The sequence below is a fragment of the Pan troglodytes genome, chromosome 4 (genome assembly GCF_028858775.2).
Source record: "Pan troglodytes isolate AG18354 chromosome 4, NHGRI_mPanTro3-v2.0_pri, whole genome shotgun sequence".
Taxonomy (NCBI): domain Eukaryota; kingdom Metazoa; phylum Chordata; class Mammalia; order Primates; family Hominidae; genus Pan; species Pan troglodytes.
Window position 1 is genome coordinate 167,091,609 of NC_072402.2, and position 18,534 is coordinate 167,110,142.

Consider the following 18,534-nt stretch of genomic DNA (forward strand, 5'->3'; position numbering starts at 1 on the left):
TGCCTGACTCCCGCCTAAGGAGTCACAGTGGAGCCAGGAGGATGAAATTTGCCTCTTCGAGGTTCTATGTGGATCCAAACAGGAAGAGAAAGTCGCTGAAGATCTCCTTTTTCACTATCTCTGAATCCAACCATCTCATCTCCAGTAATGCAGCAGCCCAATGATTTTCAAGCCCAGTTATTTCTGACACCTTTCATCTAGGCCCAAATGTCCTTTCTTTGCCAAGGATCCACCCAAAACATCTGGAGCTCTGAATGTAAAGCAGGTATATTGAATGCTAGAATCTAATTAAGGAAGGAGAAAAAAAGAACCCTTAAAGATAGCCTCAACACTGGCTGTGATCCAGAAGCCTGATGGGCTTATACTTGTGGGGCCTCAGGGTGATGGAGTAGAATGTTCCAGTGGGCAGGATGTAGACAGTAAGAGAAGTGGAGTCTGCAACATTCAGGGTGTCTGTCCCCAAACCCAAGCCCAGCAAGGGGAAGAGATGGAATCTCCATGGTATTAAACTACACAAAAGCGAAAGAAGAGACCAAAATAGTCTGATAGAGATTTAAAACAAGACGGCCCTGCAAATATGTCTCAGTCAGAAGAATTTTCTTGGCTTCTGCTACTTCTCATGGCTCCCTAGGGGATCCCGCATTTTCAGCAGACTATCAGCCCCAAAACACATAGACCACACAAAGATATCATTCATTCATTCATTCATTCACGCACAAATCTGTATTGCAGGTCGAGTACACTCCAGACACTGCTCTAAGGCACATTTAGACACAGTCAAGAAAACAGATGACAGTTCCTGCCCTCATGGAGTTTACATTCTAGTGAGGCATTCTTGTCTGGCTAATGCGGAACACATCATTGAGATTCAAGGCCAGGATTCATAAACCCAATGCATCCAGGGTCTGGATAGGGAACAGCCATGGGCAGAGTGATCCAGTTGCAAGGCAATAGGGAAAGGTGTGGACTGTGGGGACCAGAAATGTCATACCTCATCTAAAGGAGGAAGCTGCTGTTTGGTTCCAGGCCATTGACTCCACAAAAGAATATAATGTCATTGCTTCCAGATTTTCTGGCTTTTCATTAGAAGTAAAAAATCTAGAATTCTGTGAAATTCTCTGATTTTTAAAACCTGGAACAAATCAAACTAACCATATGTGACAGCCAGTTCCCATTTGAGAGACATCTGCTTGTGACTCTCACTCTTGATGTCCAGTAGGGATTGGTGGGCATCGAGGGATTGAGTTGATCGATTACAAAACCTGGATCAGGAAGACATGGTCTCAAAGCAGCTTCACCCTTTGCTACCAGTGACTTTTTAAAGGCAGGTCATTTGGACTCCTGAGTCCCCATTTTTTTATCTGTAAAACAGGAATAAAATCATAGAATTGTTATTCATTACAGGGTTCTGGCAGGAAGCAGATGCACATTTAAAGGTTTCAAGTGAAGGAGTTTAATTGTTCTATTGACAGAGGCATACACAGAGGTCAGTGGGGAATGCCTAAGAGCTGATGAAACACCCTGGGACTAGAAATACCAGGGAGCCATTACTACCCCTGGCCTGAAGGAGTAAAGGGAGAAAGAGATCCCAGATTCTGGGGAGAGACATAGCTGTGGATGAAGGGCACTCAGCAGGAGCTGTGGTCCTAAAGGGATGCCAATCCTCCCAGTGTTGAGGGAATAATACCCCTACCTGATAGTCTCTCCTTCTAATCTCCTGCTGCTGCCTCCTATTGGCCCTACCAATCTAGAAGCCAGAAGGCAAGAGAGCTTGGGTGGTGTAGTCTGCAGAGCTCAGTCTCGCAGGGCACAGGCCAGGGTGAAAAAGAGCAGAGCATGGGGATCTGGAAGAGCACACGGTTGTCCTTTACATCTCCTTTCAGTTGAGTATGCACCAACCCTCTTTCTCACTCTCTCAGCATCCTAGGGGGAAATAGTCTGGTGGAGTCCTCTCCACTCTACCTCAAAAACGCTCATGACTTTGAACTTGTCAAGCAAACTGAGAAGTGCTCAAAGGGTGATTTTCTGGGAAAGGCTAGGGCATCCACACTAGGTTCCCCATGGAAGGGCTGGGCTCTACACAAACCTCAGAGCTAAAGTCATGGTTGGTCCAAATGATTAATTATGAGGACTCCTCTTCATTACAGGTCACCAGGATAGGAGGCCAAAAAAGAATCGAGTGAGGGAAAGAGCCCACTCAAAGTGAGGAGCGGAAGGCAAGGGAGTGATGGGAGGTAGGCTGACATTCTCTATTGCCACCTTGGACTGGGAGTGGAGGGCTAAGAAAAAGGGTGATCCAGAAAAGCTAAACCTCAAGCAACACATGTGTTAGGCTGCAAGTAACTGAAAACTCACTGCTGTAACCAAACAAATCCACAGGTTAGCGCAGTGATCAGCGTGGCTTGAATAGATCTGTGCAACTATGGCTGTGGGTCCTGCTTTCTTTCACATGAGGCTTCCTCCTCTGGCTCATCATGTGAGGGCTGCCGCAATCTCAGGACTACCATTCAGACATGACAGTATCTAGAGGGAAGAAAAAATTTAGCTTATGATAGCTCAGAAAATCACACTCTTTTTCAGATGCATCCTTGAATCAATTCCTTTAAGGAAATACCACGTGATGATTGCCTTATGTCTGGTTACAATAAACAATTTCTATAGCAACAAGGGTGGGTGTGATTTCTCTGATAGAGTGACAATTCTCTCAATTCTCTCCTGGCTGGTACATAATTAGCACTATTTAGATATATAGGAGAGAAAATAATTCATTACCTACAATGGATGTCTGGGGGCATTTAGACTTAATGCTCTTGATGAACCCCATCAAAAACAATAATCAAATTTCAGTCCTTTTTAAAAGCAAAGGTTTATTTCTCATTTATGCAAAGTGTCCAGTGAGGGATGACGGGGAGTTTTCTTTGCCCCAAGTCTCCTCCCCTAGAGACCCAGGCACATAGAGCTTTCACCATCCAGAATGTCCCTGGTTGTCCTGGCAGGAGGGCAAAAACTAATTTTCACCTGGCCACGTAAGCTTCCATCTGAAAGTGACATATGCCAGTTTCAATCAGTGGAATTTTAGTGACCAAAGCAAGTCACACAGGCACTTCTAACTTCAAGGCAGTAGAGCAGTGTAATTTTACATTATGCCTAAAAGGAGGAGAAAGCAAGTTAGTAGTGCATATTAAGGAACTAAAGGGAAGTTTATATGCCTCTTATGTCAAACCCTCAGGAAGTAGAAACTCAGAAAATTATTTATGTACAAACATGTATATTGAAGCACTGCATATACAAACAAAAAATAAAAACAGAAACTATCAGAACATCCAACAGTAGGTCCTAAAATATTTATTCTTAAATAAATCAGTCTAGCCATAGGATAGATAATTTTCTCGTGTTCTAAAGTGTTGCTTTTGAAGACTGTTTAATGATACAGGAAAATTCTCACAATAAGTTAAAGTGAAGTAAAGAATAAAGAATTGCACTGTTTTATTAATATTAATATAAAAGTAAACTACCAAGAAAACAAAGGAAACATACGAAAATATTAACGATGGCTATCTCTACATTAACGTTATTGTTTTCTTTGTGCTTTTCTATATTTCTTTAGTTCTTTATGCAGATGAGTACATTTTTAAATAATTTAAGAAGATTAACATAGAAATATATGGATGTTTATCACAGCAATTTTTTAATAGCAAAAATTGTAAACATCTAAAATCTACAGGAGGGAGTTGGTAAAAAATTATAGTTCAGTCAAATAATAGATATGATGAAGCATTTAAAAATTAAGATCTATTTGATCTACTATGGAACATTTGCTAAGATATATTAAGTGAAAAAACATGGTGCAGAAAAGTGGGTACAGTATACTGCCATGTATTTAAACGTGTATGCATACACACATTTTTGAAGAGAATGCACAAATACTGCTAAAAGTGGTGCCTTTGGGTGGGGAAAACTAAGAGACTGAAGAAATGACTCATAGCTGTCTGTGGAAGGATGACTTTCAATTTTAAGTCCTTTACATTATTTGATTTTTTTAACCCTGTGTGTGTATTATTTATCTTGAGTTCTATTTTAGAAAAAAATTATAAACAAATAAATAAATCAGATGCCGGCTCTGGCAGATATGTCATAACTGCTGGTTTCCTTCCCTGCCCTTTTCCTGTCTTTAGGCTATTTCACTCAATGCCTCAGCCCTAGACTGGACCGTAGCTACAGTTTAACAAGGCTTAGGGATTGAAAATGAATTTCATTGATCTGTCTGCCATTCTGAACACAAATAACAAAGGGTCCCCCAAAGCTGTCTGACCCAGGTATAGGGAATACCAGTCATCTTTTCACCTGGGCTACAGGCAGCTGACACTTTTCCCATGGACCCATGAGCTAAAAACACAAAGGCCTCCACACGGCTGAGAGTCAACATTTCCTGCAAATAGCTGACATTGTGAGCCCATGCCTTTGTGTCTGCTCAGAACCATTTAATTCTTGGGAGTTGCTTATATTCATAGATATTGAACTGGACCAATCACTGTGGATAACTTCAGGGTCAAACTTTCTGAAGAAAGAGCGGCACCAATACTGATACAGGAAATCCAGCTCCCAGCTCCCTGGAGCAAGGCATTAGAGAATGGCTTCTTGTAGTTCCATGTCCCAGGACAAATCTGGTGACAGGACAGTCAAGAGTAGAAGAGATTTTGCACCTTAACTTTGTTCTGAAATTAGGCTCTGTAGTTCCCTCCTTCCCATCTCCACTGGGAATGGGCTGTGATAAGTGTTACTTATTCATGCAGCAAGTCCCTGGTCCAGGCACTGGGGATACAGTAGTAAAGAGATCCAAGTAGGAAACAACTCTGCTTACAAATTATAAATAAAATTTAAATATATAGGATGACACAAGTGCTATGGAGAAAAATTAAGCAGGGATGTGGACAGAAGGTGCAGAAAGAGGCCTCACTCCAAAGCTGAAGCTCTGGTAAAAATCCGAGGGCAGCAGAGAGGGCCTGTGTGGATATGGGGGATGCGTGTTTTGGGAGAAGTGGCTGAGTTTTACCCCTAGTTTGGCAGAAGGTAGAAGTAGTCAGCCAGTGGAGGAGCAGAAATAATGTTTCAATATTTCTGCAATAAAATGTTTTAAAATTTTAAAAGATCTGAATAGTTATGAGAAATCATATAAATGTTCAGCAGCAGTTATATCATGGTATAAGCATGAAGTAGACTATAATCTAGTCACTAACAACCCTGGATTTGCAAGAATATTCAACAAGGTAGGATAATACACTCAAAGTAAAACGTTGAGTGGGAAAGGCAGAATGCAAAATTATCATCACATTTGTCATGCTCACTGTAGTAACCTAGTGTGGCACCCAGAACTGTGGTTGGTACATAGTGGATAGGCAATCAATAGTGATAAATAGCTGTTGATTAAGTTAATTGCTGAGCATAAGCATGGTGGAAAAATAACTTGAAGAAAATGCATCAAATTATCAACAGTGGTTGGCCCGCAGTGATGGAATTCTTGATAATTTTCATTGGTGTATTTTAAAGCTTCCCAGATGATTCCAATATGAAGCCAGGGTTGGAAATGACTGTTTCACGCATGTCCGATTTTATTATCTGAGGTATATATTTCAATCCTCCATGCATAGATAAGGAACTGAAGTTCAAAGAGGTGAGGGTCAGCTTGCCCAAGGCCATAAGGTAGGCAGTGAGATAGCAGGTGATCTAGCCCCAAACCTTATGGAACTCACTTAGCCTGTTATTTTTACTTGAAACAGCTGATACCCAAGGAAAGCTCTGGGAGGACTTCCCCAAGGTACAGACTGGTCACTGGTGAATCAGCACTGAACCTGAAGTTCCTGCACACTGTTTGGGATTCTTTTCAGACACCTCGTGCTGTTGAGACAGGGAGAGCAGATGCCAAAAAAACACTCACAACTCTGACAGGGAGTTTCACCTCTGACCAAGCTCAGTCAGAATTCCAGGTTTGGCTCCATCTAGTCCTACCTTAGTGAGAATGCAGAGGCTTCCCTCTCATGCCAGAAGCTGGCCTCTAAGAGTGCAGTGTCCACCCTTCTCTTCAGGATACATGAGAATCCTGGAAGCCCATTAAACAAGGGTTGTCTGCATGGGGTGCTTGAATGGAGGCCAGGCAACATCTTAAGCACAAGTATTACTTGATTATGGGGACTATCTGGCTGATGATTGGTCATTCTCACTGCGTGACAGTGACAAAGATAAATGTGTGCTACCTTGGCTGCTATTTAACTCTGGTAATGAGTAGTTTCTGCTGTGCTGGAAGCTCCTAGTTCATCATTCTCTAACTGTGGGGTCTCCCTCGTTTTTCCTCAACCCAACTGCCTTTAGTCTTAAGGTAGGAAAACTGATCTAAAGGTATCCGCTAGAAACTTCCTTCCATCTCACCTTTTGGAAACATATAGTATGGATTGTTGTGGCCTTTGCTTCTTGTTTCTGCAGTGGGTGACTCAGGCCTTGTGATAGAAACAAGGAGGAGGATGGAGGAGCCTTCAGAGTTATACTCCTCTTGTCTTATTGACTCAAATGTAAAGAGGAAACCAAGATGACTGGCAAAGCAATACCTCCCTGTGACAAAGGCAACAGACCAAGAACCTCAAGGTAGTTTTTAGAATGCTTCTTTTTACCCCTGGGTGATATATGTGAAAGAAAACTGAGTATTATCTATATTATTGCAACTATTATCTACCATAGTCTATTACATTAAAGCTTAAAATAAATCTGTCCAGAAGCCTACCCCTCCAACAATTGATTTCCTTTTCAGGCAAGCCAAAGAATTCCCTTGGAAGGATAAAACTACCAGGCAGTCTGAGCTGGATGGAACACGCTGGTGCAAATGCAAAAGGTCACCGTTGGACTTGGCCAAGCTAGTAAATGTCAATAAGCTGGAGCTCCTTGCAACTTCAGCTTCTGCATGTCGGGCAGTGCACCTCACCATCAGGCCTAGGCCCCCACCTCTGCAGCCCACGCTGACCCAGCTTGTCCCACTGAGAGACCCCTTCTGAATTGCTCACATGGCAACCTATCCATCCAGAGTTCTCAACATAACAAAAGCTCTGGCCAGGCCTTTTTGCAAGCTAGCCTTTTTCTGCATATAACCATTTACAGATTTGAGTCTTTCCCTCCTTGATACAAAGAAAAACAATAACAGAGAGGCTCATGAAATTGCAAAATCATGGAACACAATTCTCTGTACCCTTTCTACAGGCACACCCTCTCAGCTCCATGAAGGAGCCCAATTCTTCATTGTTCCCAGGGCTTTTTGCCAAGAAGTGAACTTTAAAGAAATAAGATCATAAAGATCCACATATCAACAAGTCCGTAGAAGCCCCTGGGAATCTCATTGGAATGGGAGGCCTAACATATCCTAGACATTAACTTCCCCAGGCCCACTGCATTGGCTCAAGCCAGTTGAGAACTTGGCTTTCTACTAAAATATATGCCTTCCTGGGAAAGGTTCTGTTCCTGGTTCGGTATCAGCATCTCTGGGAATCTGTACTGTGTATGCAGATTGTCTGCATTCAAATCCAGGTTCCAGCACTTATTAATTAGGGGAAGTCAGGAATGTTCACCTAACTTCCTTGGCCCTCAGTTTCTCCATCGGTAAAATGGAAGATAGTAATATCTATCTTATAGGGTGTTGTAGGTAAATGTACTTATTCTATTCCTTAAAAGTAGGATCTGATCAGGAACTGTACTTAGGCAGAACAGGATGCTTCTGGGGAAAAGCAATGAAGAAGAAGGTAGAAAAGGATACATTAAAAAAAAAGAAAAGCTGCGGATACTGAAATTGAAAGGCCATCTTCAAATGGTGCCCCTGGGATCAGCTGCCGACAAGTGCACAGGCCCAGGTAGTGATAGGGACACAGGTACCAGTGGAGGATAGAGCACTGGCAAGGTGCCAGGGAAAGCATGAGTGGCCTAAACAATGCTCTGCAGCTTTAAGGGGTTCAATGTACATTAACATTATGAACATAATGAATGCTGCTATTAAAAATTTGGAAGAATGCAAATAAAAGTTTTGTAAATCAATACTTCTACTATCCACTGATCATTTTGATGTATTTCATTCCAGTCTTTTCTGCCATGCATAACTTATAATATTCATTTTGTCCCACTTTATATCCAATTTTAACCATATTGGAGTCATATTTTAAACTAGTTTTTCCCACTTAATACAGCTTGAGCACTTTTCCCTCATTAAAGATGGCTTCTAAGTGCTATATTATATTTCATCATATGGATTCATTTATCCAATTCACTGTAAACATTTAGGCTGTTTCTAATTTTTTATTATTGCAAATCATACAGCATTGAGCATCTATGTACATAAATCTTTATGTGCACATCTGATAACTTCCTCAGGATAAATTCCTAGAAGTGGAATTACTGGATCAAGAGTTATACTCATTTTGAAGGACCTTGATATATATTGCCCTGTTTCTTACTATGAATGTGCACACACAGGTATGGTACAGTCATAATTCAAACACCCTTTCTTCCTACCTCTATTTTCTTGCCTTGGTTAAATCCTTCTCATACTTCCATACTCAGCCTGCCTTACCCTATCTTTCCAGACTCGTTTATGTGTCCCTTTGTCTATACTCCTGCAGCTCTTGCCCTTCCCTCTTACGTTGCATTTAGCATGCTATGTTGCACTTGCTGACTTACATATACGTCTACCCGGCTGGACTAGAAACACCATAAGGGTAGAATAATCTCTATAGTCCTGGCACCTGGTGCAAAATGGATGCTAAGTCCATTTGTGTTGCTATAAAGGAATACCCAAGGCTAGTTAATTTATAAAGACAAGAGACTTACTTGGCTGACAGTTCTGCAGGTATGGCACCAGCGTCTGCTTCTGATGAAAGCTTCTGGCTGCTTCCACTCATAGCAGAAGGAGAAGGGGAACCATTATGTGCAGAGACCACAGAGATCACATAGCGAAAGAAGAAGCAAGAGGGTGGGGGAGGTGCCAGGATCTTTTTAACAAACAGCTGTCATGGGAGCTAATAGGGTGAGAACTCACTCCCATGAGAATGGCACCAAGTTATTCATGAGGGATCCGCCCCCATGAACCAAACACCTCCCACTAGGCCCCACCTCCCAACATCGCCACCCTGGGGATCAGATTTCAACATGAGGTTCGGAGGTGTCAAACATCCAAACTATAGCAGATGCTCAATGGATTGTTGGAGTAAGTGCAAAGCAAGCATGTGTGTGGGCTGGCACCAGGTAGGAGTGCATACAGTACACAGCTCTGCTTGTGTGAATCGCCTCCATCATAACCACTCTGGTTAATGTGCTCTGGGGCAATGCTGTCTGTCCTTCCAATGACCTCTGAGCCACTGAAAATGCTGGTCCAGGAACATTATTTCATCTCTTACAGAAGGCTGACCTACCTGCAAGATTGAGGAAAATAACCTAAAGTCTAGTTTAGCAGAGGCCAAGACTCTTAACAATCTTGACTCCTGATCAGAGGTGCCAGAAGAAAAGGGCCCTGAATGGCCCACAGCAGGCCATTAATGAGATCACAGATTCTTAACGTGGAAAGGAAACTAAGAGACTACCTTGGATTACAGCTTAGTATACCAAGCCCTAGAGAACTACAGATAGTAATAATTATACCATAGTGGTGGTGTAAGAACTTAAAAAACAAAGAATTTTAAGTCCCTGTAAATATCTGATATGTAATATTTGCTCAACCAATGGGATTTATTCATTCATTCATTCAATTGTCTGTTTAGCTAATATTTACTGAGTGTCTCTTATGTGCCATGGTCCAACAGCTAACACGTGATAGTGCTCACATCTGGTGTAACCTGTTCTGGGAAATGATAAAAAGACAACTGAGATGAAATGGAGCAATATCCTTTTGATCATTGTGGAGTCTGTGTTTTCTCATTAATGGAGGATGCTTCCCTGCTCCAAGCTGAAAAGCTAGCCATTCATTACATGCTACCAGCTGCCACCTACAGCTGGCACAGAAATGTGAGGGGGGCAGCTTGCTGTCCCAGAAAGAGCAGGCACCCCTGAGTCATGCAGACCTGGATCTGAATCTTAGGTCGATCAGTTACTACTTCTGTGACTGCGGGAAAGTCACTTTGCCTCTCTGGGTCGTGGTTTCCTCATCTGTAGCATGGGGCTATTTGGCATAGATTTGTGGAAAGCAGGCCAGGCGCAGTGGCTCAAGCTTGTAATTCCAGCATTTTGGGAGGCCAAGGTGGGTGAATCACCTGAGGTCAGGAGTTCCAGAGCAGCCTAACCAAAATGGTGAAACCCCATCTCTACTAAAAATACAAAAAATCAGCTGGGCATGGTGGCACATGCCTGTAATCTCAGCTACTTGGGAGGCTGAGGCAGGAGAATCACTTGAACCTGGGAGGTGGAGGTTGCAGTGAACTGAGATTGTGCCATTGCACTGCACCCTGGGCAACAAGAGCGAAATTCCATCTCAAAAAAAAAAAGACTTGTGGAAAGAAGAATAATTGCTCCCTAAATATGTCTACACCCTAATCCCCAGAACTTGTGAATATGTTATCTTACATGGCAAAAGGGATGTTGCAGCTGTGTTAGCAGTTTGAGGTGAAGATATCATCTTGCGTCACATCCAGGAGGGCCAATCTAGTTATATGAACCTTAAGAGCTGAGAACATTTCCCAGCTGTAGTCCTAGAATGTGGCCATGAAAGCAATTGCAGAGAGACAGTAGCATGAGGAGGACTTGACCCACTGTGGCTGGCTTTGAAGATCAAGGGGCCACAAGACTAGGAATTCAGTCTGTCTCTAGAAGCTGTAAAAGAGAAGGAAATTGGTTCTCCCCTAGAGTCTCCAGTGCATCCCAGTGCTGATAAACTTGATTTTAGCCCAGTGAGACCTGTGTTGGACTCCTGACCTAAAGATAAATTTGTGTTGTTTTAAGCCACTGAGTTAGTGGTAATTTGTTACAGCAGCAATAGAAGACTCATACAACTTTATAAGATTGTTATAAGTTTCAAAAGAGAATATGTGCTTGTCACCTAGGAGGCCTGCTACACATCTTTATTTATGGTCCTCTATGGTTATCCAGGCCCTCAGTGAGCTTATGACAGGCTTTGCCTGCCTGCTTCATGACTACTCTGCCCAGAACAAAGCCTTCATGAAGGAGAGCAGGAAATAATTATTGAAGAGACATGCTGTTTGTATTCAAATGTCTCAGAGTAAGAGAAGCAAAGGAACAGATAAACAAGAGTCTCTTAATCACAGACGATGGATGTGTGCTTGGCCTCTGCTCTCTGCCTTCCATTTCTCACCATGTCACTGAATCAGCAGTAGCAGCTGGCACAAGCTTCTCTCCCTGTGGCCAACCAAGGGCCTGGCTCACAGCCCCAGCCTCCACCTTTCCCTCCGAGACACACATCTTCTCCCCTCACCCAACCAGAGGTGGGCTCTGTAATGGCTTTCTTAAGCTTCAGCACACACATGGGCCAATCACCTAGCCCTGGGTTCAGGTTTTGGTGCTGTCATGACTTGGTTATGTGACCTTGGGCAATCATTGCACCTCTTTCTGTCCTGAATTCCCCTCTTGAGAATTAAGGGTAACTCCTTTATATGGTTGGTCAGAGCATGAAAACAGATAAATTTGCTGCTTGCTTAATATAGTGCCTGTCATATAGATGGTGCCAGTAAATGGATTCATTTACCCAAGAATATAAAAGGAGTACTAAACAAATAGTATGTGTATACACAAGCAAGAAATATATATTACATAAAATATATCTATATTGTTATATATAAATATCATAAATAGAAAATATGGAGAGATATATATAGATATATATATAGATATATATATATATATGAAATGAGACATAAGATCTAGGGCTTATATTTAAATTTTTCACAGTCCAATGGGGACAAGATGGGTAAAACAGGCAATTATAAGATAATGTAGTGAGTGCTCAGACAGGAGAAACTACCAGTATTATGGCTTCCGAGAGGAGAGGCAAGTAAATCCAGTTCAAGTGAAGTTTGGGTGAAGTCACTACTAAACTGAATCTTTCAGGATTAACAGGGATTGAGTGGGTGAAAGACAGAAGAAGTAAATAGTATATGCAGAGGAAACAGCAAGTACAAAGCCCTAAGTCTAGGGAGAATACTAGAAAGAAATCAGGAAATGAACATAATTTAATATTGCAGTGTTGATAGAGAAGAAGGAATAAAATAGGTACCTATTGATGTAATTGTTAGGTATGGGTATGACTATTATTATTAGATGTGTCAGACAAAACACATCTTTACAATATGCGTAGCCTAATTTCCTCCTTTATCCACCAAAGAAAATTCTGGTTGCCACCCAACCCTGTCCCTTGCCTTTGCTTCCTGAGACTTAATAGTAAGATTGAGGTAATCAGTGAAGCAGAGACATGCTGAAAGAGGAAGGGTAATTCACCAGAAGGATAAGAACCTAAGGGGAGAGAAAGATCAGTGGTAAGGGGCAAAAGTAGTCCAGCTCTTGCATTTTTTAAAGAAGTTATATGGGTGGGCATGGTGGCTAATACCTATAATCCCAGTGCTTTGGGAGGCTGAGGCAGGAGGATAGCCTGAACCCAGGAGTTCAAGACCAGTCTGAGCAACATAGCGAGACTCTGTCTCCAAAAGAATTTTGTTTTTTAATTGGCCAGGCATACTTCCTTGTGCCTGTAGTCCCAGCTACTTGGGAGGCTGAGGTTGGAGGATCATTTGAGCCCAGGAGTTCATTGCTGTAGCAAGCTATGATCTTGCCACTGTACCCCAGCCGGGGCCACAGCATGAGACTCTGTCTGTAAATAAATAATAAAAATTAAAATAAAATAAAATAAATAAAAAGTAAAAAGTTGTAGTAAAGATTCAAATTAGTTTCAACATTTCCAACTGTTCTTTGAATTTGATTCCATGCCAAGAGTGGACTTTGCAGAGCCTGGTTTTAAATAGCTTTCACTTCTATAAATAAATCTGAACCTTCTCTAGCCATACAATTTTATTAATTGTTCCTTTAGAGATAGGTTAGAGAAATACCTATCTCTAACTCTTTACTGATGTAGTGTGCCCTACCTGGAATGTTTTCCCTACTTACATCAATCCCTCCCATTCTTTAAGGCCTAGTTCAGGCTCCCCATGGGCTCTGTGAAACCTGCCTCTTTGATGAATCTAATGCATTTGTCTCTGTATCATGGACTTAGTACTTATCTTCCAAAAATCTTCATAAGATCAAAGGAAAACATAGAGGAAAATGCATCACCCATTAAGACTACTGCCCTAAAAAAACAGTCATTTACAACCATCCCTTCCAATCCTTTACTGTAGATATATCTAGATGATCAGTAATATCATAATCGCAGTAGAAATTTTGATTTCATCTCTTAACCTTCTGCGTTACAATGTTAGTGACTTTTTATGTCATGTCTAGAGTGCATATCCCTCTATGTTTTTGGCTTTTACATCGCATAGGGCCTTATAAGGTTATAATCTTAAATCCTTAGTAAAAAGCAATATCTCAAATGGAGATAATGCCCAATAAATGTTCAGTGCTCCCTTGAGTAGTTTTTTCTTTTCTTTCAAATCTCCCCAGCAACTTTGCAAAGATCACTGACTCAATCACCTCTAGGAGCCAAGCATATTTTAGAAATGAATCAAACAGTAAGGCGATATGGATAGATTCAGTAATGTGCTGGAATGATTGTTCATCGCTTGCAAGAGCTGGTCATTATCAGGTCATTATTAACTGCTCATTGTCAAGAACTTTGTGAGCAGTTTAAACAAACCTTTTATTAACTTACCATTAAATAAATTATATTATAAATAAAGTATACATATTAAATAAATTATATTATAAATAAATTACATTAAAAACAAAGATAATAAATACTCAAAAGTCATCACTTTCTAATTATTTTACTAAATGTTGCTCTGAAGGTCATTTGTGTCTATTGTATCTGTATAATGGAAATGCTGTAGGATGCTATATAATCCTTCATGTGTCTTCCCAGTTCCTCCTTCAGGGATGTCACTTTGGTAGATTAAAGCTGGCTATGGTGGGAGTACACACATTATGGAAACTGGTAAATGCCACGAATCAGGGTGTGGTTTATAGTTTTGTTGATTCTCTAGACTCAAGAGAGTGATGAAGAAAATGTCATGAATGAAGATAAAACTTAAAGTTGTCTTATGTGTACAGTTGTTACATTCCAAACAACACAAAAAAATTGAGAGATGTTCTTCTAGCATTCAAAAACCATCATGTGATTCAGCATAGAAGTTATGTCACTGAAGAACAAGTGAAGTTCTTCGATGCTGGATACAAGACAGGATGCCCAGTTAAATCTGAATTTCAAATAACCAATATTTTTAGTATAAGTATATCCCAAATATTGTTCAGAGCACACTCATACTAAAAATTTAGTTGTTGTTCTCTGCAATTCAAATGTGGAGTTTCCTTTATATTTATTTGCTAAATCTGGCAATCCTAGACATATATCTTTATTGTTTCATTTTCATCTTATTTGTTAACATAAGCAAAAGCATCAGCAGTCATAGTGGAACCATGCTTGTTCGTCAGTTGTAACCAAAGATCATCTGTGGATATAAAAGCTTGATAGCAATCATCAAAATAATTCCATAAGAATCAACTGACTACATGAGATTTGCAATAAAGAGTATTTTATGTGGTATCATTTATAAATTTCTTGCAACATATCATTTATATCAGTAAAATGTATAATAAACTTACATGTGTATGCATATGTGTATATATACACACTTTTTCGTTTTTTGAGAGTTGGTCATTAAATATTTATCAGCAAACCACTGGAGACAGTGAGAGAGTGGTACACCACCCCTTCAGAATGCATACAAATTCACTTTTCTAAACACTGTTCTTCCAAATCAAACTTTCTCACCTATTGCCTTCCAACTGTTCTTTTGCTGTATCAGACCTAGGACAGGTCAAAGTCAGGGCCCCATTAAGTAATAATGACCAAGCTCACACTGTTGAGAAATCAATCATCTCCAAAGTATCTGAGCACAAACAACTGAAATAAGTTTTCTCTCTGCTTAAAGGCTAAGTTTAAAAATAATAAAGGGAGGAAGAGGATAATTCCTCCCTAACCCCCTACCCACCCCCTTTGTGAGCCTAATTCCATCATCTGAACTATTAAACATTCACTCCCATCTCCACCCAATTACCCACCCAAGCTGAGAGGCGTCTCTGGGTGCCACCAGGCTCTGACATATGGGACTCATAACCATGAGCAGATAGCATCCGCATTCTTGCCAGAGTAGTGCTACATCTTGGAAAGACTGATGCAGTTGCAAGACTGCCCAGTTATGCTTCTGCTACTATTCTTTCTGACTATGACTAAAGGCCACATGGACCGTGATTAGGGCAGCCATGGGGCCCAAGAGGTCCACGGAATGCAAGAGCTCTTCTCAATTACGGTTAAATGCACGAAGAGCAGGAAGCACATCAGTGAGGCACACCTTTAGGTCGTCCCATCCCCAGAGAGACAGATTGGCAAGGGCAGAAAGGAAGACAGGCTGGGCCTCCAATCCAGATGCCTGGAAAGAGCCAGGGGCTCCAGACAGGCTGGGTTTCCACATTCCAGGGCTTAGCTCCACTCCCACTTGATTCTCATACCATACACTTGCTTTGTGTTAGCAACAAGAAAGAATCCACAAACTTTTGAGCAATGCACACTCTGTTGCTTATTTTATGCTCGCTCTCTCTGTCTTTCTCTCCCCTCCCCTCCCTGTCTTCAGAATGAGCAAAGACACAATAGAAAAACACGTAAGAACAGAATCTCAAGTTTTAAGTAGGGAAAAGAAATTAGTAGAAGCTTGACCCTAAATGTAGGACATTAAACTTCTTATTTGGGTGTAATTATAATATTGCACATAGTATTAAACACTCCCATGGATATATTCCCAACTCTAAATCTCTGTCCTAGGCCAGCATTTCCCAAAGTGTGTTCAGACAGCTGTTTATGCATATTTTACAGAAAAATGGAGGGACAGTTCCACAGTCAAATACGTTTGGAATATTTCTTGTTAAATTTTTAATTAGATGTGTTTGCCGCAGGACTTCTCAGAGACTTCGATATGCAGATGAGCTTTGGGAATCTATTCACTGGAGGGAAGCTCACCAAGTTTCCTAAATTTATTTCAGTGCAGAATCCCTCTTTCATGGAGTATCTTGTAGAACTAGTGTTCTAAAGAAGAGATTTATAAAATGCTACTTAGGCTCTAACTATTTTCAATAGCTTTCCGTTAATCAGTGATCAATTTACCATTCAGATCTCCATGACTTTATTCACCTACTCTCTTCTCTCTTCTTCAACTATCAAATGATTTGTCTTTCTTCGAGATCCTTTAGGTGCTCTCAAAGCCCCCATCATAATTCTCTTCTCTTCTTTCTTTGCTTCCACAAGACTTTCTCTGTGCCAATGCCACCATCATTGGCATAAGCTTTGATGCTACCATAAGCTTTGGGAAGGCAGCGGAGCTTGGCGGGGTAGGGGGTGGAGGTGGCCTGGACAAGAAGCCAGCAATTTGGAGTCAAAGGCCAGCCCCACGTGACCTTGGTCATGCTACTTTACCTTCTAGAGGCTCAGTTTCCTCTTATCTAAAATGGAATAAATAATATTTTTGTCACAGATCCATTGTGAGGAACTCATGAAAGGGTTTCATGAAAGTACTCTGCTATCATAAAGTGAAACTGAAAAATTATCATTTGCCTCATTTTTCCTAAATTTGTTTTATCATAAGAATCACCTGGGGCACTTACTAAAAAGAGAGATTTCTCTGAGGAATCTGTTTCCATGACTGGGACCTAGAATTTGTAATTTTAACAAGCTTGCCAGGTTGTTAAATCAGAAGAATTTAGAAGGCACTGAATTATCTGAAAGAAATTAGAAATAAATGGTGATTCTGATAGCAAAAGCTACAGACAAGTGGGAGATAGTTGACTGGGGGGGTGGGAGGAAGGAAGTAAAGCCAAACACTACAGGTCTCCTTTTACTGATTACACCAGGTAGGTGTGTGTACATCCCTTCGTCGGCTAGAGCTTGGTTGGATATTTGAACTTTGTGCAGTAATTCTGGGAGTACACACTTCCGATACTATATTGTGAAGTACCCCACTGGTCAGGATTTCTCTAAATTGGTCCTGATGACTTCTTCATTTGAATCTTGAGTCTCAAAAGAAATAAATTATAACCTTTGGATCATCATAGAGATCTTCATTCAAGAAATCAATTTCACTGCATTTCTAATTAAGGATTTGCTGAGCCCAAGAAAAGGAACATATCTATGCACCTCCTGGTGCCACATAAGGCATTTATAACTCTGTATATAATTGTTGAGGTCTTTATGAATGACCAAAAGAGAAAAAATGACCCATCTCTGAAATAATCTCTTTGTTTGTATGTATTCTTTATGCTTTCTCCATCTAAGAGCTGGGATTACTTTGGGAATTTATGTCTTCAACAGAGGAGCAAAGAAATAAAAATGATATTTGCTTTATTAAAAATAGAATCAACACCCCAAACATAAACTCATTATTTATAGAAAATCCCCTTTTTGTCAAACCACCAGCAGAGCCTCTACTGCAGCTGATTTTTTTATAAAGTTCAAATAAAAGCTGGGAAAATTTTGTAGCCATTAGACCATAATCGGTATGAATCACAATTTGTTTTTCATGACTTTTTCTGCATTCCTTCTATATTTTGCAGTTTATTTTGTTCAATGTTTTCAGCAACAGCTTTGCCAAACCCCAGAATCGAGAAGTCATCCAAGCAGGGAGTGCGTGTGTCCCACTCTACAAGCTGCTTGCTCAAGTAACAAGGCATACGTTTGACTTATCTCCCTTCTCGTTCTTTTCTGTCTGGTTACAGGGACAGGCAGAGAACAATCCAACCTAAACACTGATAGGTAAGGCCTTAAAGAGTTGAGGATGCCCAAGAAAATTCCGAGCATTAGGACCCTTTCTTTTCCAACTACTCAACGTGCATCTTACAGAGACTGAGGCCTTTAAGAAAAAAACAAAACCAAAAAACTGCAGTTGTGACCAGTTGGCAGCAGCCACACTATGGCTTAGTTAGTGCAATAAATAGTTTACTTTAACTTAGCTCCAGCCTACTGAGTCTCTCTCTTCTACTCCTATACACAAACAGTCTACTTTTTATTTACAAATATTACACATCTGCATGTGAAACCACACTCTCTCTTGTTAAATAGATATTTATTTCTCTTTCTCCTAACATGGGGAACTAGTTTTGAAGTAAGTTAATCCTTTCACTGCGCTAAATATACTGGTATTTCTGGATCTATCCTAGTGGTGGCAGTAGGATGAGTATCAAGTTTATTCATTCAACCATCCATTCATTAATCCATTTATTCATTTATTTATTGTGTAAATATTATTAAGTGCCTATTCTGTGAGGCACAGGCATTGGGTTAAGTAATGGCAATTAAATACATGAAGTCCC

At 40.7% G+C, this 18,534-nt stretch overlaps 1 long non-coding RNA gene across 1 annotated transcript; it reads right to left on the minus strand.

Annotated features, from left to right (window-relative positions):
* Positions 1 to 2,355: 2,355 nt before the first annotated feature.
* LOC129144041 (uncharacterized) lies at positions 2,356 to 8,947 on the minus strand. Its single transcript, XR_008548129.2, has 2 exons — positions 8,857 to 8,947; positions 2,356 to 2,523 (listed from the first exon to the last, which is right to left on the minus strand). It is a non-coding gene; the product is annotated as an uncharacterized LOC129144041 (long non-coding RNA).
* Between the last annotated feature and the right edge of the window lie 9,587 nt (positions 8,948 to 18,534).